The sequence below is a fragment of the Notechis scutatus genome, chromosome 5, assembly GCF_049901735.1.
Source record: "Notechis scutatus isolate UNSWTSFEM ecotype Mainland chromosome 5, rNotScu1.2, whole genome shotgun sequence".
Classification (NCBI taxonomy): Eukaryota; Metazoa; Chordata; class Lepidosauria; order Squamata; family Elapidae; genus Notechis; species Notechis scutatus.
Window position 1 is genome coordinate 62730224 of NC_142013.1, and position 24637 is coordinate 62754860.

The 24637-nt window shown below is 40.3% G+C and overlaps 1 protein-coding gene across 7 annotated transcripts in view; it reads left to right on the forward strand.

The window, feature by feature from the left end:
- Nucleotides 1-24637, forward strand: part of DMD (dystrophin) — a 1185061-nt gene that overhangs the window by 12037 nt on the left and 1148387 nt on the right. The window lies entirely within an intron of this gene.

Genomic DNA, 24637 nt, shown 5'->3' on the forward strand with positions numbered 1-24637 from the left:
ATGTGGGTGGAGGTGTGCCAAGAATTATTAAAGGCAAACTCTGCCAATGGAAGATAGGTCACCCAGTCATTTTGTCGTTGATTGACAAAACATCTGAGGTATTGGGCGAGGATGCCAATGACCTTCTCAGTCCCGCCATCGGTTTCCGGATGATGTGCCGACGCTTAACATACTTGTACTCGTAGAGCGTTAATTAGGCTTTTCCAGAATTGAGCGGTGAACTGAACACCGCGATCCAAAACAACTCTATCCGGTAAGCCATGTAAATGGAATACGTGTTGTATGAAAAGCCGGGCAGTAACATGAGCCGAGGGTAATCTTCTACACGGGATGAAATGGGCCATCTTAGTGAGCATGTCAACCACCACTAGCACTGTCGTACAACCTGACGAAAGGGGTAAGTGCGTTAGAAAGTCCATGGAGATCGCTCCCCATGGTCTACTCGGAGTCGGCAGTGGTTGAAGAAGTCCAGGAGGCGCACCCGATGCCGCTTTCGCTTGTCGACACTGTATACAAGAAGCGACATAAGAAGACACATCGTGTCGAACCCGAGGCCACCAAAAAGTCCGGGTGACCAAGTGCAGGGTTTTGTGAAAACCAAAATGACCAGCAGCTGGATTGTCATGACATTGTGTCATGATGAGGGCTCTAAGTGTCCTGTTGGGTACATACAACAAGTCTCGATGTCGTAACAAGCCCTCTTCAAAGGACCATGGGGAATCAGGTCCAACTTCTTCCTTTCTCTGCTGCGTCCATGGGTCTAATCGTTGCGCCTCTCGTATGTGAGCCCGCAAGTCTACAGGATCTTGCAGTACGGCCAAGGATTCTGTTGGTAACACAGTTCGTAGAGGAAGAGGATCCTCAGGACCGATATACTCGGGCTTCTGAGACAACGCATCAGCTCTCCGATTCTGTCCACTTGGAACATAAGTAACGGAGAAATTGAACCTGGCAAAAAACAACGACCACCGAATCTGGCGTTGGTTCAATTTCTTAGCTGTGGTCAAATGTTCCAAGTTCCGATGATCCGTCCGAACCTCTACCTTGTGCCGAGCCCCCTCTAAATGATGCCTCCAGGTCTCAAAGGCAGCCTTAATGGCCAACAACTCCTTTTCCCAGATGGTGTAGTTGCGCTCTGAAGCTGTGAGCTTCCTAGAATAGTATGCGCATGGGAAAAGGGGCGCACCATCTTTTGAAGCTTGTAACAGTACCGCTGCGATAGCGACATTAGAGGCATCGGTCTCGACCACAAATGGACGATTCGGATCAGGATGCCTCAATATCGGCTCAGCTACAAACGCTTTCTTTAAAATGTCAAAAGCCTGTTGTTGCGGGGGCCCCCACACAAACGGGACCTTCTTACGGAGGAGCTGAGTTATGGGGTCCATTACTTTAGCAAAGTCCGGGATAAAAGTCCGATAGTAGTTGGCGAATCCCAACAGACGTTGTACGTCCTTGACTCGACGAGGGGCTTCCCAACTACATAATGCTTCAACCTTTTTAGGGTCCATAGCAATGCCCTCGGGAGAAACGATGTGCCCCAAAAACTGTATCGACGACTGAAAAAAGAAACACTTCACCAGTTTTGCGTAGAGTTTATGCTCCCGAAGACGCTGAAGCACTTGACGAACCTGCTGAAGGTGGTGATCTCTGGACCGGGAGTAAATTAAAATGTCGTCCAAATACACCACGACAAACCTATCCAACATGTCCCGAAAAATATCGTTCATTAGGTGCTGGAATACAGCAGGAGCGTTGGTCAGACCAAATGGCATGATGGTGTACTCGAAATGACCATAACGAGTGCCAAACGCCGTCTTCCACTCGTCCCCTTTGCGCATCCGAACCAGGTTGTAGGCCCCACGCAGATCTAGTTTAGTGAAGATAGTAGCCTTCCGCAACCGCTCCATCAATTCCGGAATGAGCGGCAAGGGATAGCTATTCCTCACGGTGATAGAGTTCAGGTGTCGATAATCACAACAGAGACGAAGTTCTCCCGACTTCTTCTTAACAAAAAGAACGGGCGCCGAAAGAGGGGACGAGGAGGGTCGAATAAATCCCCGAGCTAAGTTTTTATCTAAGAATTCTCGGAGTGCAACCAACTCGGGCTCCGACATAGAATATAACCTCCCCTTGGGCAATGGAGCGCCCGGTATCAGGTCCACAGGACAATCATAGGTACGATGTGGCGGTAATCGGTCTGCCTCCTGTTAGCTGAAAACATCGGAAAAATCCGACAGCTCCGAAGGAATGGAGACAGCAGGAGCGGCAATATCTTGGCCGGCGCAGACATGCCTCAGGTGGTCCACACATTGTAGGCTTGGAAACGAAATGGCGTTCTGCGCCCAAGCCACCAACGGATCGTGCAAACGTAGCCAGGATACTCCGAGCACCAAAGGGAGATGAAGGTTTGAGGTGACATAAAAACCGATCGCCTCCTCATGATCCCCAATGACCATACGCACTGGCTGAGTTGCTAAGCGAATGGGTCCCGACTTGAGTTCTCGCCCATCTACAGTTTCCACCTTAATGGGGGGATTCACAGGAATCAAAGGAATTCCAAATTGTTTAACAAAAGCACAGTCCATAAAGGTGGTTGTAGCCCCTGAATCCACCAGCACAACGGCGGGAATTCCCTCCTTCTGGGACTGCAGAAATATACGAGTGTCCAAAAGTAAATGCCGAGGAGGGCCAGGATTTACTTCGGCAATTTGGGGTGAGGGTGTAGAACGTGCCCGACCTAGGATTTCCCCGAAGGTCAGGCCTACCCCGTTTCCCGACGGGCCAGGCGTGGTTTCGGGCACAGGTCTGCGAGTCCCTCTCCGAGTGCAGGAATTTGCAAAATGTCCTGGATCCCCGCAGTAAAGGCACAAGCCTTCCTGGAACCTTCGCGAACGTTCTCGCGCCGTTAAGCGAGGGTGGAGTGCGCCTATCTCCATCGGCTCCTCAGCCTGAACCGTGGGTTGGAAAACTCTCGGTGGCGGGATGCGTGCGCGAGAAAACACAGGTGGTCCCACAACGGGCCTTTTGCTCCCACGTTGTTGCAAACGAGCTTCAATACGTAAGCACTGAACTATCAATGCATCCAAAGTTAAAGCTCACTCTGCATGGACTAGCTCATCTTTGATGGCATCAGACAAGCCTTCATGGAATGCAGCCATATGAGCCGGTTCGTTCCAGTTAGAGTCCATGCACAACAAACGAAATTCTGCCACGTATTCCTGTAGTGAACGTTTCCCCTGCTTAATATCCATTAGCCGTCTGTCCACAGTTTGTACCTTAATGGGATCCTCAAACATCACCCTCATTTGTTGGAGGAAACCCTGGAAATTGTTCAATAACGGGCTATCTTGAACTAACAAGGGAGTAGCCCAATTGGCAGCCTGCCCAGTTAATAAACTAATCGTAAAGCCTACTTTAGCCCGGTCGGTTGGAAAGTCTTCAGGTCTCAGAGAGATAAACAATTGGCATTGACCCATAAATGCCGGGAACCTGTCCATTTGCCCAGAAAATTTCTCTGGCATGGATACCGGGCTTTTCCTCACAGGAGGGGCAGGGGAAGCAGCAGCAGTGCTTGGTAAGCTGGAAACATAATTCAGCAATTGTGTTACCTGATTTTGAAGTGTCACGTTACTTTGCAAAAGCTGAGTTATTTGTTCTTGTTGTTGCTCTACCAAACGCTGCAGTTGATTTGAATCCATCTTGCTTCAAAGATGGTTTGCTTTCCTCTCCCTAAGAGCTATATTATTATAATAGAGTTAAGAATAAGAGTGTAAGGATATATAGTCCCTGACTAAGACAAATTGTGAAATTGTAAGAATTGGTATTGACATCTTGATTGTTTATTTATAGTTGAAGGTTGGAACCCCACTTTTTTTTATAGCTGATAAGAGATTTAAGGACTAATTTTAATAATGAATTTTAAGCAATTTTTTCACGTAATTCAGGGGTTGGAATAAACATACCTAGAGTTTGATAAGATAAAATAAGCTATAGAGCTAAACAGTGGAGGGACCTAGGGGAGCAAGTAAGAAGTGGAATTTTTTGTGAAATGATAACTTTCTGAAGAATCTGATAACCATGGCGAGCAATCCAAATTTGACCAAGATTGGCGCAGGGAAAAAATACAATGTAAGGATCGAGCCCATAGAGCCAGAAATCGATAGAAGATATGTTACAGAGGGAGCAAACAAATTCAATTAAAGACCTTCAAGCCATTCTGACTATGCAGGAGACCATGCAGGAAGTTATGCTCAAGAATCACAAAGAACTAAAAAAGGAAATAGGTATAGTGAGAAATGATAAAGAAGGGAGAATCCTGATAGTCAAGCTTAAATTAAATCATAAAAATATTATAATTTCTGAAATCTATGCACCAAATGAATCTCAAGAATCCTTTTATAAAAGCCTACATAACATTCTTAGCGACATAGAATGTGACGGGATTTGTGTCATTGGAGATTTCAACACTATTATTGATAGAACAAAAGATTATAAATGTGATGAAGCAAGAAAAGGAAACAAACAGATTCTCCCAAAAACATTTTTTGATTTGAGCAAAGATTTAAACTTGTATACACATTATTCAAATCGCCATAAATCATGGGCTAGAATAGATATGGTGTGGCTATCGAAACAATTAGATTAGGCAATCCAGGAAGTAAACATGGAACCTAACTTCTGGGCCGACCACAACCCCATAAACTTACATTAGAAAGGTCATAGGGCTAGGCCAAGATGGACCTTTCAGCGAGCAATACTCAAGGAAAAGGAGTTCAAAGATAAGATGGAAACAGAAATGGACCTCTTCTTTCAAGTAAATAATCAAGATGAAGTATCCCTACAGACCATCTGGGATATGGCTAAAGCATATATGAGAGGAGTGGCAATTTCTTATATGGCCAAGAGAAATAGAGAAAAGAAACGATATTGGGAAAGATTAGAGGAAGAATTTGAACAAGTCAAGAGACTACACCCGAAAGAACCAAATAATAAGCATTTGAAAAACAAAATAGATTTACTTAAACATAAACTATGCACTATGAAATCAGAAAGAATAGCACAACAACTTAAGCTAGCCAAGCAAAATTTCTTTGAATATGCAAACAAAATGGTTAGCACATAAACTAAGATGACAAAAAGACAAGCAACAGATCAATAAACTACAAGATGAAGGGAAGACACATTACAACAAGGCAACCAAAAAGGAAAAAGCTCAGATATTCTATGAGAAACTATACAAGGAAAACAAAAGAATTTCGGCTGAAAAGATTATGACATACCTTAGAAAAGCGAAATTACCTAAGATCCCAGAGGAAATAAAATCCATGTTAAATGAGGAAATTAGAATATCAGAAATTACCAAGGCAATAGACAAACAAAAGACCAACAAAGCACCAGGACCAGATGGCATATCAATAGAGCTATATAAGGAACAACAAAATGTCCTCAACCAACAACATTTATTGGAAGTCTTTAATGCAGTTTTACTTGAAGCAAAAATACCAACATCTCGGACAGAGGCTAATGTATTAATACAAAAAGAAGACACAGACCAGACACAGATTCAGAATTACAGACCAATTTCCCTCCTGAATGCAGACTATAGGATTTTTACAACAATTATGGCTGAGAGATTTAAAAACTATCTAACTAAATTTATACATAGTGAACAAAATGGCTTTCTTCCGAACAGGCAAACCAAACATAATATAAGGATAATCCTGGACATTCTTGAATTTTATGAACTACATAGTGAACGCCAGTAGCACTTCTAATTCTGGACGCTCAAAAAGCTTTTGGCAATGTTAATTGGCCATTTATGCTACAGCAACTACAATACTGTATATGGATATTGGCAAAAAATTTCTAAATGCAACTTCGACAATATACTCAAAACAAGAAGCCAAGATAATAAATGGAGAAGAAACAAATAAATTCAACATACAGAAAGGCATGTGTCAAGGCTGCCCCCTCTCACCATTACTATTTATATTTACCTTGGAAGCTCTAGCAAAGATGATCTGATAAAAGTGTCAGATAAAAGGGCTGGAAATCAAAAAGGAAACTTTACAAACTGCAAGCATTTGCTGATGATTTAGTGTTTATTATGGAAAAGCCTGAGAAAATGGGCCCAAAATTAATAGAATTGCTGGAGGAATACGGTGAGGTGGCAGGCTTGAAAATATATAAAAGCAAAATGGAAATTATAGCAAAGAATATGACTAATGTACAAAAAGAAAACCTAACCAAAAATTTAGGTATCCAAATTACCAAAAAAATAAAGTACTTGGGAATTATTATATTAGCACGTTGATGCTCAAAGAAGACAACTATGAGAAATTATTAAACAAGTAAAAGAGGACTTAAAAAATTGGAGCAATTTAAGATTATCGCTATTAGGCAGAATTTCAGCAATTAAAATGAATATTCTACCAAAAGTACTATTTTTGTTTCAAAACATACTGACTAAATTGGATAAAAAATTCTTTAAAGACTTGGACAAATTAACATTAAATTTCGTCTGGCAGGGAAAGAGGGCTAGGATCAAATCAAAACCTTTACAGGATATTAAAGAAAGAGGAGGACTTGCCTTCCCAGAATGGGAATTGTATTATCAGGCAGCTGCCTTGACTTGGATCAAATAATAGATAAAATTGGACAACAAAAGAATTTTATATTTAGAAGACCACGATCTACAACAAGGATGGCATGCATATTTATGGCCCTGCAAAAATATGACTCACCACTATTTTCTAAGACACAAAATTCAGCAAGCCTTGACCTGGAACAAAATAAAACATCAACAGCATGTGGAAGTCCTAGTTGGTTCTTGTCACTCAAAGCAATAATTTATCCAAACCTATACAACCGAACAAAAGCCGACACATATAAAGATATCAGAGGAAAGCCAACTAAAACAGAGAAATGAATTGAACTTTCAGGGAATAGTCCTGGAATGGTGGGCCTACTTTCAAATACAGTCCAGGTATGGAAAAGACAAAAATGAATGTCAAAAAGATACAGCATTAGATAAAATATTATTGGGACCAGAAACTAAACAAATAAAGAATACTTACCTACTAGATTACAAATTATATGAAGAACAAGTAGAAGAAATAATGGTGACCTGGGTTAGGGATCTGGATACATTATCAACTTAGATCAATGGAAGCAAATTTGGGAGCGGAACAAAAACATCACGTTAGCGGCATCATACAAAGAAAACATCTATAAGATGTTCTACAGGTGGCACTTCCCACCTGCCAGACTAGCTAGAATGTACCAATCTCCCAATTGCTGGAAAGGTATGAAAGCACGGGTACTTACTATCACACATGGTGGACCTGCAAGAAAGTGCAGGATTTTTGGCGTAAAATTTGGTCATGGTTAAACGAATTGACAGGGCTTGAAATTCAGTACACACCAGAGATGTTTTTATTAGGAATAATGGAAGGGAATGTAAACAAAGTTGATACTTATTTAATTATACTTATTTAAGTATACATATAATTACTGCAGCAAGAATAACATTTGCCCAAAACAAGAGAGATTCCAATTGAGGATGCCTTGATTGGGAAAATATTACATTGCGCTGAAATGGACAGGCTAACACTTGAATTGAAAGAGTGAGGTGAACTAGAATATTATAAAATATGGAACAAATTTTATAAATGGAGGGACATGAAAAGGTGTTCATATATTTAAAATAAGTAGAGAAGAGAAGTGATAAAAAGGAATAAAAGACAATTGGAAAAATGATACACAAAAATGTATATATGTATATAAATGCATTAACTTCTTTTTTTCTAATTGTAAAGAGATTGGACAGAAATGTATGTCAAAGAAGAGACAAAGAGTTCACTGTTTTTAATGTTTATATTTAATAAAATTTATTTTTAAAAAAGAATAGGTGACTAGATATGTGTGATTATAAACAGAGTCTCCTGATCTAGAAATGGGTAGAATTGGTGCTGTCTAAAGCTACTATCTGCTTGTTGAGAAAGAATTCTGATGCCATATGGATCCCAAGGTTGCACATTTCTTATAGTTTTATTAATACCTATTTTTATATGATACAATATTAAAGAAAGGAATTTTTGCAAGTTTTGCTCATATTGTCATAGCAACACTATTAAATATTTTGAGTTGATTTAGGGTGGCAGTTTAATACCAATATTCTAGTGTATATTCACATGTGCCAACTACTTTCTAAAGGGAGTTACAGTTATATAAGTAGCAATATGAGGCAGTTACTATATGTTCAACAAGCATGAATTCAGTGTGTATATACAGGTATGCACTTGTAATTATGCACTTTTTAGTTTGTTTGCTTTTTCATTTTCTTAAGTTGCTTCTCATTTTTCAGGTCTTTCTGACCAAGAAATAATTTATAATTTAATGTTAGATCTGAAATTTCTTCCAGTTCTGACACTGTTATGATTGCTAAGTACAGTATATAGCTACTGGGGGGAAGCTGAAATTTGTAATGGAAGCTGAAATAAAAATAAAACCTCCAGAGGAAACAGTAAAGAACAGTAAAATACATGGCTACATCTATGAAATTTGAAATGAATGCAAAATAAGCACTGATAATTTGAAACCCATAATTATTAGCAGAGTGAGTCCATGCATATGTATAAACTTCTCATCTTCCAGTCAAATACAATTTGTCCTGCAGAGCATGCTGCGTAATTTACGGGGACAGCAGTTCTGAGTGCACTTCAGAGTTGCTTTGAATACTATCTAGAGAGCTGCTACACATCACTTACCGTAAATCTATTAAGCAAGACATTCTGAAAACAGAGCCTTATATGTAGAACACATCAGCTGTCCTATTATGGGAATCCCACTTGTTTAGAATGAAGCATGTGTTAGTGATTCTGCGCAGATCCTGGAATTTGAAATATCTTGGGGCCCTCAACAGAGTTCTGGCATCTATTACAGCTTAGCCGAAGTTAGAATCATGTTTTTCCTTATGCTGGATTTGTATTCGAGAGGAAGCTGCCTCAGTGGTGAATTCAATAAAGGAATACTAAGGAGATAAGTAGATTTTTGTTTATAATTCTGAGACTGGTGGAGTAGCAGTTTCATTCTACAACAATCAGCACTGTTTTGTTGTTTTAAATGGCACTGCAACATTGGATATAGCATTCTAAGAAAGTCTTCATTGGGCATCTGCTTTGGATTTCTAATGCTTACATGCTGTGGTATGAGGAAGACGAAGAACGTAAGTACAATCTGAAACACATTATTATGAAACTGAATCCTAATAATTTTGTTGGAGATGACCAGAAAAATCGTTTAACAGCATGCATTCTTGAATATTTTATTTCCAATGAAACAAAAGTGTCTGGAAAGCAAGAACTAGTACCTAGATCTTATTTGTGATATACAGTATGTTGACATACAGAAAGCAATAGAAATAGATTAGTCTTGTCTCTAATCACAAATGCAAAGGATTCTTAGGCAAAAAAAAGCAATGTGTATAAAATTGATTTTTTTATTATTGTGTTAATATTTTATTCAGAATTCAAAGAACTAATCAGATGTTTTGAAGCATAATAGTATATGCTGCTTCACCACTTTGATTGGTGTTTTTTGCTCATAATTTGTATCAAAATAGTTAATCTATCACCACACCTTTTTTCTCATCCTACCCATAACTGAAATCTATCATTGCATGTTCTTCTCTGTGCTTATAACTTTGTCACCAAGCTTAAATAATAATAATCCAAGTAAAGATAGGTTTAATAATTTGTAGAAAGATAGGTTTGATTTCATATAATGTATGAATGTAATACTGGTAGAGAGGAAAAAAGGTACCTGATAAAAGAACTAGGTTTTTTAAATATCTCTCTTCTTTCCCCTCTTTTTCCAGCACACATGCAGGAATTCATTGTTAAAGTAAATCAAGGTTTATGTGTGGGATACTTTGTTTTTGGAGTAACTGAAATAGACTTCAAGTTCATAGGATGAACAGGCTTCCTTTGAAATTTTTAACAAGACTTTTCTTCTACCATGTTCTTTGTCTTTTATTTCTCATTCCACAAAAACACTTGGCATGGTGCATCAGATTCATTAATTATAGTCCTAAATATTTCAGTGTGGCTTTGGAGAATTAAGGATGAAATGGCTAAGATCTGAATAACTTTCCTGCCTCATGTATTCAGTAATAAATAATTATAAAGTTAAACAAAACTGACTCATTTTGTATGAGCAAATTTTAATTCTGATGGTGCCTTAATACTCATATTTGTATGCCTGAAAAATTGTCCATCAGTAAAGTTGGCTATTTTAAGGTGAAGGGGTGGGTGGGTGAGGTGTGATCTCGGAACACAGTGCCCTGTATTTTATCCATATTTTTACATCAGAACAGAGGTAATATGGAACTTTTTGTTTTTATCACAATATCTTATGAAATATTAAATATTGCTGTGGACTGCTTTGGACTACTTAAGGCAAGTGAGCTTTTGGCCTGGACAGAAGTTATTTCTAGTAGAAAGTATCTGACACTTGGTCTTATTAATAATGAATAAAATTACTATTGATACTCACTTTCACAATTAGTTTTATACAGCTAAACTTTTCTCATTTGACAGAATTTTAGCAGACAGCTTTTATTATATAATCTATCTCTAGTTATATTTTATATTATTTTGTCTTTGGCTATGACTTTTACAACTTTGTGTTTTATAACTGGATTTTATTATGGGATATTACGTTCTATTACTGTTATGTTGTATACAACTTTATAAACTCAAAATGAAAGCATTTTATATGCTTTTAAAATAAATAGTTGGGGTGGTGGGGTAGGGGATCAAGGATCGCAGTTATTCTTTGTGCATGAAAATATCCGGGGCTACCAATACTGATTGCCTAAATCGGTATCTGTTTTATAGTGACAGGTGGTCTACAGAGTAACAGAATTGGAGATCTTCTAATTCAATCCCCTGCTCAAGCAAGAGACCTTATATCATTCTAGGAAATGGCTGTTCGATCTCTTTTAAAAAACCTCCAGTGATGGAGATCCCACAACTAAATAAAACATTACACCAACTATATATTATTAGGATCAGAAGAATTTTAATTTTTTATTCAAATGTATGCTTGTGTGTTCATGTATCCCTTCCTCTCCCCCTCATCCTATATTCATAAATTCATAAAATAGATTTATTCCTGTAACCTTCCTTTGTTTTATAAAATGTGATCAGGCAGAGGGATATAAAAAAAAAGTTTTAGCCTCCAAATTTAATCTTAAAAATGAATAAAACTTTATTTTATTGCACAACACTAAGAGTATTAAGGGGAAAAAGAATTAAGGCATAAGTAGTAGAATTAATATATACATTTTAATAAAAACTACATACATGTGAAATATTGTGGTTAAAAACCCTTGCATTTATAATGTAATTCAGTATATGACTATTTAGGAATACAGCTAAATTCCAGTGGACTTACATTTTATTTGGTATGTTTTATAGCAGTTTTCAGAGAACTAAAAACAGGAATTCAACATTCTTATTACTTTAGTTTGCTAAAGTCTGCTTTGATTAAACTATTGGAAGAAGTCAGCTAATGGAGGCAGTGTTGCTATTTTGCATGTTGAATAAACAATTTAAGGACTGAGCTAAAGCACAAAGATGGCCTTGGTTTATTTTTTCCTCAGTAATAGTTTGCTTTCTCAGAAAGCTTTCTCAGAAAGCACTGCCATGATCTTTGGAGACTTCATGTTCTTATCATAGCAGCTGGTTTATAGTGGAGTATTTTCTTGTGAAAGTCACAGGCTTTAGCGTAGAGGGAAAAAAAAGATTTCCTCACTGAACCCAACTAAGTTTTTCATAAAAACATTTTTGTGCAGGCACTTATTAGCCTGCTGACTTGCCAAGCACATTGCCTATCAATGATAAATTAAAAGACTTCTCTTGCAGAGAAGGTTGGTTGATGTTACTGGGGGTCTTCCCCCCCTACTCTTTTACAGATTTACAGATTTAATAGAGTTGGAAGGGTCCTTGTAAGTGCAGGAGTGTCAAACTCAATTTCATTGAGAGCCGCATCAGGGTTGTGTTTGATCTCAGAGCTCAGCTACCGAGCTCCGTTTTCAGCTGCGATGGGCTCCTGCAAGCCTCTGCCAGCAAAAACAGAGCTGGGAGGGCATGCACCGTCCTTGCGAGCTCCGTTTTTGGCTAGGACGGTATGCTGCAACCCTCTGCCAGCGAAAACAGAGATTGTGAGTGCCATGTGCAGCCCTCCTGAGCTCCATTTTCACTAGCAGAGGCACCAAGGGCATCGCACCCCTGACCTGCAAGGTCCCTTCCAATTCTGTTAATCTGCGTCTGTAAAATTACTTCTTTCCACTGCTTTTTAGAAGTTCTAAACTTCTCTGCAGCATACAACATTAACTTAATATCTTTGCAGGATCACAACTATAAATCAGGGGTGGGATTCAAATTGTTTAACAACCGGTTCTGTGGATGTGGTTTGGTTGGTGTGCGTGGCTTTGTGGTTACGTGAATGGATGGGTGTGGCCAACTTGACAACACTCACATCGAGGGGTGCTTCTCCTCGCCTGGCTGCTTGTGACTGTGACGATGCTGCAACGGTCATAAGTGTGATAAGCGGTCATAAGTCACTTTTTTCAGTGCCATTGTAACTTTGAATGGTCACTAACTGTTGTAAGTCAAGGGTTACCTGTACAAAAATACAAAAAAGTTTCTTTGCTTGCAAAAAGATGCCCTAAATACCAATCATTAGATTAAAAATACCTGCAAGTCGGAGTTACAAATCAGGCAGGGTGCCAGAGCATCTTGAGGAATTAAAATAGTTAAAATGCAATGATAACTATCAGCAACCAACTCCTGCTCATAAAGTGAAACCCTTCAGCAAAGAGGTCATTTAAGCTCTCCAGAAAGAGCACACCAGGGAGAAGCAATCCTTAGATCTATTTGCACCACTTAAAGACACCATTCACCTCACAAGATATCCTAAGGAAATCATCCAGCTTTAAGAAAAAATCACATGCCCCCCAGAAAGGCAGTAAAAAAAATCAATGCCAAGCTTGCATCCTGCCTCTTGGAGCTACACCCCAAAAGGACAGTGCCAAGAACCAGTAAAGTAGTGAAGGAAGACTCCCTCCCCAGATAGAAAAAATTCAAAGGCAGGAAAAAAATTCAAACACAATACAAATAATTAAATCACAACAGTAGCTTGTTAAACCAATTACCAGAACAAATAGACACAGGAACTAGCCAGATTTCTCAACCCAGTTTCTTTTCAGGAACAGAGATTAACCTTTTTCCTTCCAAACAAAGCTGAATAGGGAAAATTATCCCATCAATAAACACAGGATTAAACATCACCAAGCACAGAATTAAACTTCACCAAAAACCAGTTTTAGACCAAAATTCAGAAAAGGTATGTAAACTCACATTTGAATTTCAATCTTTCTAGCTAGCCAAGAAGCCTTGCTGAATGTCACTCATCTTGGTTCTTTGTCATTAAAAGCTTCTTTCCAAGAACTCTGCTTTGTTATTCAATTATTTCTTCAAAGTGCTAATCATTGCATCTTCCCTGTTGGAAGAACTCCAACAGAGGAGTATTTCCTCCCAACAGCAGTGTATATCTCTCCCCTATTCCAACCCTCACTAACTGATCCCCACCTGGTGCCACCTTCACCATGTTTTAACCTAAGGCTTAATTACCACCTAGATGTGCCCCAACCCCCTTTAACAATATGCACCACATCAATACATAAAAAGAGCCATTTCCAGCCCTGCAGTTGCTTCAGACTCCATCCTGCAGCCCTGAAGTTGTTTCAGACTCCATCCTCCATCCCCGCAGTTGTTTCAGAATCCATCCTGCAGCCAACAGCTCTGCTGAGTCATTACAAAGCCATTGGCCAACACACAATCAGAAATATAGATCCGGCAGCAGCAGAGATAAGGTGACACGGCCAGCTGACTTACTGCGAGGTGTGTTCGGAGCTGATGGGCTCCGTAGTGAAGTTGGAGCCTGACACATGGGAGGAGATTGCAATGGACTTCATAGTGGAATTGCCGAAAAGTGGCAGAAACACAGTGATCTGGACTGTAGTAGACTTATTTTCCAAACAGGTGCATTTCGTACCTTGCAGCGGACTACCCTCAGCCCACCAGTTAGCCAAGCTGTTCCTGAAGCACATCTACCGCCTGCATGGAGTACCATGGAGAATTATCTCAGACAGAGGGGTCCAATTCACAGCCAAATTTTGAAGGGAGTTCCTGCGGTGTATTGGGTCATCCCAGGGTCTTAGCTTGGCCTTTCATCCAAGCACCATTGGGGGGGGGGGGGGGCAGAGAGATTGAACACCATGGTAGAGCAATATCTGAGGTGCTATGTAAATTACCAGCAGTCCAATTGGGCGGATCTCCTGCCGTTCACAGTAGCAGGGGACTAACCCCCTTCAAGATAGTGAGCAGCATGGACTTCATCCCAATGCCTGAGTATCCAAGGGATGCCCCCTCCTCAGTCAGCCTGACCGATTGAATGTCAATGCTGAAAGCAACTTGGGAGAATATAAAAAAAAGCACTGGCAAAAGCTGCACACACCTATAAGAGACAGGCAGACAAAACACCAAGCCCTGCAATGACCATTTCAGTTGGGGGAGAAGGTCTATCTCTCCACCAAATATCTGAGGTTAAGACTCCCTAGCAAGAAATTGGGGCCAAAGTTCATTCCCCATAGTAAAGATCATCAACCCAGTCATGGTGCAATTGAAGTTGCCCCGATTGTTAGGGAAAATATATCTGGTATTCCATAGTAGCCTATTAAAACCCATGGTTGGATCAACGCTGAGGCCCCTACCTTGTGAGCCCCCAGATCCCATGGTCATAGGAGGCCAAACCATTTTGAGGTACAGCAAATCCTCGATTCGAGGTGGCACAGGAGACAACTCCAATATTTAATCAAGTGGAAGGGCTACCCCTTATCAGAGGTATCATGGGTAAAGAGTCCAAGCCGATTGCCTTGTGGCAAGGTTCCATGCAGAAAATCCAACCAAGCCTGGGGGAGGTTTGTGAGCATAAGCTTCCATATCTTCAATCAATTTGATTTTGTGTGTGTTGTACAGGTCACCTTCAAGAAGTGAGGGGAACCAAATGTCAACTCATCAAACATTTTGTATAGACATTTTATAGTTGACAACAGAAAGAAGGGGAGTTTCAAAGAGCAGGCGGCAGTGTGGAATCAAAAGTACATTCCATTCATATTTTCTTCAAACACTGTTTAGATGAGTGAAGCTTGTGCTGCGCAAAAATCTAATTGGAGAGCATGATTGATGACTCTTGGCTATGGACATTTTTCATTGGATGATAAACCCAGAGGGTGGGGGGAAAGCAGGATCAAGGGTGACAGTGAATTACGTATCTCAGAGTTGGCTACGCCCAGGTAAATGCCGGATGTAGAATGTTACCTTCAGATAAATCTTTTTTAGTTTTGGGAGTGTGGCTTGAGGCTCATGATTTAATTGGAGTAACTGCCAGAATCCTGACACCCTGTCTATTATCCAAAAAAAAAAACAAAACCCCAAGCAAACAAATAAAATAATAAATAAAAAACAAACAAAAATCTTAAAGGGAAGACTCGATGATCACTGGGTCATCTTCTGCCATCAGTTTTGTATGTTTCTATTAATGTTTCTATTATGTTTCTATTATGTTTTCATATAACTTTATTTGATGTCCATGTAAATACTATTAATTAAACTAATTCAGTTGATAAATGAAATTTAACAGCAACAACAGTCTATATTGCACATATATATGTTCTGGCTTGCAGACAATTTATAGAAAATGGATAATTTATAGAAAATGCTTAGCAAGTTATTTGATTTGCAGTGTTTCTAGGCTAGGCAATTACTATTTTACCTTTCTGCTCTGTTTATTAGTTGTAATACCAAAGACTCTAGTCAGATAAAAATCAGAAATCCAAATTTACATATTGTATGTCAACACATTTGAGGTAAAACTGAGTTTTTGTTCTGTCTGTAAGATGTTGTATATATTCCATTTGATCAGTATTGACTCTAAGTAACCACATAGATATATTTTCAGGAGAATCTGTTACCAATTTGGTTCTCAAGTTTTCAAGGCTATTGCTGCTATATTAAGTGCATCCACATAGCTGCTGGTTGTGATCTTCTCTTTCTTTTTTCCAGAATTCTCCAGAGAGCTAGATCTTTGGATAAGATGTCCCAAGATAAGGACATCTTTGAATAAGATGTCAAAAGTAGAGTAATTTCAGCCTGGTAATTTCTGTGAGTGAGAATTCTAGATTGATTATTTAATTTCCTGAGTGTCCCTGGTATTTTCAGGAATTTTTTCAAACAAATAAATTTCAAAAATATCAATATTCTTTTTAATCAGCTTTTTTCAAATTCCAACTTTTGCTTCCATAGGTAGAAAAAAAACATTGCCTGAATTGTTCTGATCTATGTAGGCACCTTTTCCAAGGCCTTCCTAATTATACTGCCAAGTGCTAGTCTGTGGTCTATTTCTAGACCTTTATTGTTGATAGTCAATCCTAAAAACCAGAACCTAACCACTGCTTTCACAGTGAATTTCACTGTGAGTTCTAAGATTGAATGTACTACCTGTTGTTTGTATGGTCTAATATAATATTAGTACTATATTAGTCTTCTTATACTGTATATTAGTGTTGTCTACTATGATGATTTTGTTTATATTTAACTAGCTCAATACCTGTGCTTCGCTACGAAACTATGTGGTCGAGCTTAGTTTTGGGGGAGGAAAAAAAGGGGGGGAAATTCTGCCTACCAGCATCCATTGGTATTCATCTGGCTAGTGTCCAGTCAGTGTGTGATAGAGTTAAGGGCTGTTTGGAAAGTGAAATAGTATTTGCTGTGTGAGCAAGGAGACAGCAAGGAGCCTGCGTGTGGCTTAGCTCAACTATTCTGTACAAAAGATGCTTGATGCTGTGAAACTAAAACTGAAACTGAAACTCCTCTCCTCTGCTTGTGTTTTGCATTTGGAACAGATTTTTTTTTAGGTGGGGAGGCAGGGTAGAACTCCTTGGCATCAGAGCATGTTAATAATAATATACAAAATACTAATGGTCATTTTGAAAAAATCCTTTCTTAGCGAGCACCTAGAAGCCAAGAGGAACATATGTGCCAAATTGTGCATCAGCATAGCATAGGGAATTGATATTTCTTCCTCTATTTGTACAACCATGCTTTTTTCCAATCAAGTTGCCTTCACAGATTCAGTTTTTAGTTGACTATAAGGAAAGTATTCAGCCTTCTCCCATGCCTTTGGAACTTGGAGCTAGTATTTTAACCATGTTAAAACATGACAAACTACTCCTAAAACTAAAATCTTACGGTATCTCTGGACACCTGTATAACTGAATTGAAGCATTCTTGTCAAACAGACAACAAATGGTCAAAATTGGGAGCGTCCTATCAAATTATGTACCTGTCAACAGTGGTGTCCCTCAAGGCAGTGTTCTAGGACCAACTCGTTTCATACTCTATATAAATGATCTCTGTGATCATATCAAGATCAACTGCGTTCTCTTCGTTGACGATGTAAAGCTATTCAACACCACAGACAATACTGCTACCCTTCAAAAAGACCTTGACTATGTATCAGAATGGTCAAACAAATGGCAACTTCAAATCTCAACAAATAAAAGCTCTGTCCTACATATTGGCAAAAAAAAAATCAGAAAATAAAATACAGGCTGAATAGTCAAGATCTTGTTGATGATCCAAACTCTGTTAAGGGTCTTGCAGTACTCATCTCTAATGATCTAAGTGCTAGAGCCCACTGTAACTATATAGCCAAAAAGAGTTGTTAACCTAATCTTACGTAGCTTTTTCTCTGGTAATATTACACTACTAACTAGAGCATACAAAACATTTGCTAGACCAATACTCGAATACAGCTCATCAGTCTGGAACCCACATTATGTATCTGATATTAACACAGTTGAGAAAGTCCAGAAATATTTCACAAGAAGAGTTCTCCACTCCTCTACTCATTGCAGAATACCTCGTTGTAGAATACCTTATGCCACCAGACTTGAAATTCTAGACCTAGAAAACCTAGAACTACACTGCCTTCGGTCTGATTTAAGTATAGTATATAAAATCATACATTGCAATGTCCTACCTGTCAATGAATACTTCAGCTTCAACCATAACAACGCAAGAGCAAACTATAGATACAAACTCAAGGTTAATCGCACCAAACTTGATTGCAGGAAATACGACTTCAGCAACAGAGTGGTCAATGTTTGGAATACTCTACCTGACTCTGTGGTTTCTTCCCCAAACCCCAAAAACTTTAACCTTAGGTTGTCTACTATTGACCTCACCCCTTTCCTAAGAGGTCTGTAGGGGGCGTGCATAAGCGCACCAACAGGCCTACCATCCCTGTCCTATTGTTTTTAATTGTTTTTAATTTTTCTTATATGTATCCATGTATTCATAACTATGTTTTTACTTATACCTATTATCTTGTAAGCAATTGACAAAAATAAATAAATAAAATAAAATAAATAAAATATTCTGTTCGTATAGTAGCTTCCTGACTGGTAGGTTTCACACAAGAACAACATTTTTTTCTGATTTCCTTTTTTAAGTGCATTGCACAGCTATAATTCTATAAAATAAAAGAAGACATTTCTGTAATTAGTGAAGTACATACTGTAATGTTTTCTATCAATGTAGTTTTCTTGATAAAATATAAGAGTGATTTACTATTGCCTTTTTCTATACAGTATGCAATACTGTTTGTCCTGTTTTCTCTACAGTGGTAATACACATGTAGCATATTTCTATATTGCTACTGCATGATGAAGGAGCATGATTGCTTTAGCTGGGCAGTTGGATGATTTTCATGCCTTTTGACCCTGCTGAGTATGCATTTATTTGTTTATTTATTTATTTATAATTTGTCAAACAAAAAACATGAATAATATAAAAATAAATATACTTATGTTACTTTTCCTTCATCTTTCCCAGGAACCCACTTGCACCCTGTATGATGAGGTGGCAAAGCAGGACTTTTGGGGATGTGGAGGTTTTGGCATATTTGCCATTATATGTTAGGAAGAAATTTTGCATGTAGCATGAGTGAGACTAAGGTTGTTGTTCATTTATTACTAAAACGAGTTATGTAACATCTTGATTGACCAAAGTTTTTATAGCCATTCAGGATCCAAGAACCACTGATAACACCATGGTATATGAAAGATTGTGATTTCAAGTATAAGATGTATAAGCAATAAGAACCATGATATAAGATGTATAAGCAGTAAGGACAAACTGCCAGCCTTGTAAGGTAGATTGTATCAAGAAACTAACAACAAGTAGGCTAAAATATTTTTATAGATTTTACAAATGTTATAGATTGGCTAAATCTTGCAAGTACTGAGTGTAATTTCCATCCTTCTCTTATCTTCTTGAGAATTAAGGAGCTGCCTGTTCGACATGTTTTCATAAACTTCTCTCTTCACATGGCTTCAGCCACCTTTATCTGTTTGTTGCCTTGGAAACAGATCTTTTCTTTCACTCTGACAAGGTCACCTACTATAGTTTACACAAATGCCCTGAAAGAAAGAAAAATGTGTATATTCTCTGTTTATGAAGCTAAAATAAAGAAGTATGTAGTAAGTAAATTCTAATGAGGCTGGTCTGATTCTGTAAAGTTGATGAGTGTAAGTACACAGTGTATAGTTTTACTTATGAATGAAAAGATTAAATTGTATATCATAAAGTATGAAGTGGTCCTATTTAGATTGTTGCCATTTTATATAAAAGTAGGATTTCACAGAATTTTAGTTGTATTTTTTCTCTTGTTAGGGTAATAAATAAAGGAAAGAAAAATATTATATATAGAGAGTAGAAAGTTACTCTATAGGCATGTCTTATCTTGATGTTAGGCAGTTGTTTTCCTATGTATATAGAAGTATTTATCTCTATAGGCATTTTTTATCTTGCTGTTGTGGAAAATATTTCTCTAACCTTTGTGTTGTAAAACTAGCCTACAATTAGTTACATCTCTCATATGAAGACACATGATTATCCCATCTAAATCAATCTGAATGGAATGTACTCCCTGGGAACATAACTCCCTACATCTGGAGCAATATACACCTTTTGAAGTATGCCGTTAATAGCCCTCTTAAATGGTCAGTTGTGATCGATTAACAGACAACAGGAGAAAGGATACTAAAAGATAAACAAGTGCCAGGAAGACATTTGTCTTTTTGCAGGAAAGATGTAAATCTAACTTAGAGTGTTTTACAATGCAATTACTCTACTTCTAAAAGAATCTTAAGGTATAAGAAGAGTTACTTTTGCCTATGTGCTTTGTAACTTTCCTCACATATCTGTGTGTATGAGAGGAGAGGTCTTACCCTTTTATTGATCAATAAAAGTTAGATTTTGTTCTCTGTGAAAGGGGGAAAATGATTTTAAATATTGTGATACTAATTTTCTGTCTTACAGCAAACAAACAAACTTATATCTCATTTACACTCAGATCCACTGTTGTATTTATTTTCCATCCTATGTATACATTATGTCTTCCTACCGTGTTTCTCCAACAATACGGCCTCCACCAATAGGAAGACCCAGCATGTTTTCTAGGCATAAAATCAAATTAAGCCCCTCCCCCCAAATTTAGGCCTAGTTTAAAACATGCAAAATAGGGGGAAGGGTGGGGGGACTTGCCATTTGGAGTGCCGTTGGAGCTGCCACCGCCGCTTGGAGTGCCGTTGGAGCTGCTGCCGCCGTTTGGAGCTGCCTCTGCCGTTTGGAGCTGCCTCTGCCGTTTGGAGCTGCCGCCACCGCTTGGAGTGGCCGTTTGAGCTGCCGCTCCGTGCTTGGAGCACTGCCGCTGTTTGGAGCACCACCGCCACTCCAAACACGGCAGCAGCTCCAAACACGGAAGCGGCAGCTCCAAACGTGACGGTGGCACTCCAAACGGTGGCGGCAGCTCCAAACGGCAGAGGCAGCTCCAAACACGGAAGCGGAGCCGCTGCCACGCTTGGAGCCGCCGCCGCCGCTTGAGTGCCGCTCACGCTTGGAGCTGCTGCTTCTGTGTTTGAGCTGCCGCCGTGTTTGGAGTGGCGGTGGTGCTCCAAACAGCGGCAGTGCTCCAAACGCGGAAGCGGCAGCTCCAAACGTGACGGCAGCACTCCAAACGGCAATGGCGGCTCCAAACGGCAGAGGCAGCTCCAAACGGCGGCAGCAGCTCCAACGGCACTCCAAACGGCAGCAGAATGGGCAGAAGGAAAGCAACAGCGGCAGGTGCCAAAGGTCTTGGGTCTGCAGCAAAGGTGTTTGGTGGGAGTAGGGAGCTCTCTGCGCTTTGCCATGATCGCCTGCTAGGAGCGGCTGGCGCAGGCTGACTCGGGGCGCTCTAGATGAGGATGAAAGGGGGAAATTGTTACCCTGAAAGCGCTGGAGGGGGGGGGGGGGGGGGGGGGGGGGGGGGGGGGGGGGGGGGGGGGGGGGGGGGGGGGGGGGGGGGGGGGGGGGGGGGGGGGGGGGGGGGGGGGGGGGGGGGGGGGGGGGGGGGGGGGGGGGGGGGGGGGGGGGGGGGGGGGGGGGGGGGGGGGGGGGGGGGGGGGGGGGGGGGGGGGGGGGGGGGGGGGGGGGGGGGGGGGGGGGGGGGGGGGGGGGGGGGGGGGGGGGGGGGGGGGGGGGGGGGGGGGGGGGGGGGGGGGGGGGGGGTGGGGGGTGGGGGGGTGGGTTTTGGGGGTGGGGGGGGGGGGGGGGGGGGGGGGGGGGGGGGTGGGGGGGGGGGGGGGGGGGGGGGGGGGGGGGGGGGGGGGGGGGGGGGGGGGGGGGGGGGGGGGGGGGGGGGGGGGGGGGGGGGGGGGGGGGGGGGGGGGGGGGGTGGGGGGGGGGGTTTTTTGTCCTTTGGGTTTTGAATTTCATCTTCAGGATCTGGCCTTCTAAAAAGCAGTCAGGGTTCATCTCGTCTAGGACTGACCAGATTGATCATCTTGCAGTCCAAGGGACTTGCAAGTGTCTTCTCCAGCACCATATAGTTCAAAGGCCTCCATTCTTTGGTGCTCAGCCTTTCTTGTGGTCCAACTTTCACAGCCATACATTGCAACTGGGAAAACTATAGCCTTGACTATACACACTTTCATTGGCAGGGTGATGTCTCTGCTTTTTAATATGCTGTCAAGATTTGCCAAAGCTTTCCTCCCCAGGAGCAAGTGTCTTTCAATTTCTTGGCTGCAGTCCCCATCTGTGGTGATCTTGGAGCCCAGGAAAATAAAATCTGTCATTACCTCCATTTCTTCCCCATCTATTTGCCAGGAATTGAGAGGGCCGGATGCCATGATCTTAGTTTTCTTAATGTTGAATTTCAAGACAACTTTTGCACTCTCCTTCACATGCATTAAGAGGCTCTTTAGTTCCTCTTTACTTTCTGCCATTAGAATGGTGTCATCTGCATATCTGAGGTTGTTGATATTTCTCCCAGCAATCTTAATTCCAACTTTTGATTCATCTACCCCTGCCTTTCTCATGATGTGCTCTGCATATAAGTTAAATAGGCAGGACAACAGTATACAGCCTTGCCAGACTCCTTTCCCAATTTTGAACCAATCAGTGGTTCCGTGTCCAGTTCTTACTGTTGCTTCTTGACTTGCGTATAGGTTTCTCAAGAGACAAATAAGATGGTCTGGTACTCCCATCTCTTTAAGAGCTTGCCACAATTTGTTGTGATCCACACAATCAAAGGTTTTAGCATAGTCAATGAAGCAGAAGTAAATGTTTTTCTGGAACTCCCTAGCTTTCCATGATCCAGCATATGTTGGCAATTTGATCTCTAGTTCCTCTGCCTCTTCGAAATCTTGCCTGTACTTCTGGTAGTTCTTGATCCACATACTGCTGGAGCCTAGCTTGTAGGATTTTAAGCATAACTGTCAGGTGTGGCTCCATTCAAAATCCGAGAAGCAGTAGTTCCCGCAGCCCCCAAATCTTCTTGATCACTGGCTGAAGTTAGACATTGTTTTCAGACCCTCTTGGAAGATAAAGGTGGGCTGGTAAAACCAGAGGTCTTGTATAATGTCAGATGTGCTCCAGTCAAAATCCAAGAAAGAAAACTTTAGACTCCATTTTTATAGAGAAAAGGACTTTTACTGAAATTGAAGTGGTAGCAACAGAAGAAATACAAGATGTGAGGTATAAAACATTTGGACGACACAACTCGACCAGGGCAAAGCAATAGACGCAATCTACATAGACTTCTGTAAAGCCTTTGATTCAGTGGTACACGACAAACTACTCCTAAAAATAAAATCCTATGGTATCTCTGGACAACTGAATAACTGGATAGAAGCATTCCTGGCAAACAGACAACAAATGGTCAAAATCGGAAGCGTCCTATCAAATCCAGTACCTGTCAATAGTGGTGTCCCCCAAGGCAGTGTTCTAGGACCAACTCTCTTCATACTCTACATAAATGACCTCTGTGATCATATTAAGAGCAATTGCGTTCTCTTCGCTGATGATGTAAAGCTGTTCAATACCACAGACAATACTGCTACCCTACAAAAAGATCTTGACTATGTATCAGAATGGTCAAACAAATGGCAACTTCAAATCTCAACAAATAAATGCTCTGTCTTACATATTGGCAAAAAAAAAAATCAGAAAATAAAATACAAGCTGAATAGTCAAGAACTTGTTGATGACCCAAGCTCTGTAAAGGACCTTGGAATACTCACCTCTAATGATCTAAGTGCTAGAGCCCACTGCAACTACATAGCCAAAAAGGCATTAAGAGTTGTTAACCTAATCCTACGTAGCTTTTTCTCTGGTAATATCACACTACTAACCAGAGCATACAAAACATTTGCTAGACCAATACTCGAATACAGTTCATCAGTCTGGAACCCACATTACGTATCTGATATTAGCACAATTGAGAAAGTCCAGAAATATTTCACAAGAAGAGTTCTCCACTCCTCTATTCGTTGTAGAATACCTTATGCCACCAGACTTGAAATTCTAGGACTAGAAAACCTTGAATTACGCCGTCTTCGGTCTGACTTAAGCATGGTATATAAAATCATACATTGCAATGTCCTACCTGTCAATGAATACTTCAGCTTCAACCATAACAACACAAGAGCACACAATAGATACAAACTCAAAGTAAACCGCACCAAACTTGATTGCAGGAAATACGACTTCAGCAATAGAGTGGTCAATGTCTGGAATACTCTACCCGACTCTGTAGTTTCTTCCCCAAACCCCAAAAACTTTAACCTTAGACTGTCTACTATTGACCTCACCCCTTTCCTAAGAGGTCTGTAGGGGGCGTGCATAAGCGCACCAACGTGCCTACCGTCCCTGTCCTATTGTTTCTCTTATTCTTTTATTTTTCTTATATGTACCCATTTCATGTATTCATAACTATGTATACACTTATACTTATTATCTTGTAAACAATTGGCAAATCAAATAAATAAATAAATAAATAAATAAGGTGTGGAAATTACATATAGAAAATTATCCCTGGAAAGTGAAAGTGGAGCTTGGAACTTTGTAACAAAGAAAGAAGCAAGAAAAAACTGTTCTGGAATTGTTTGATGATTTTTGAAACT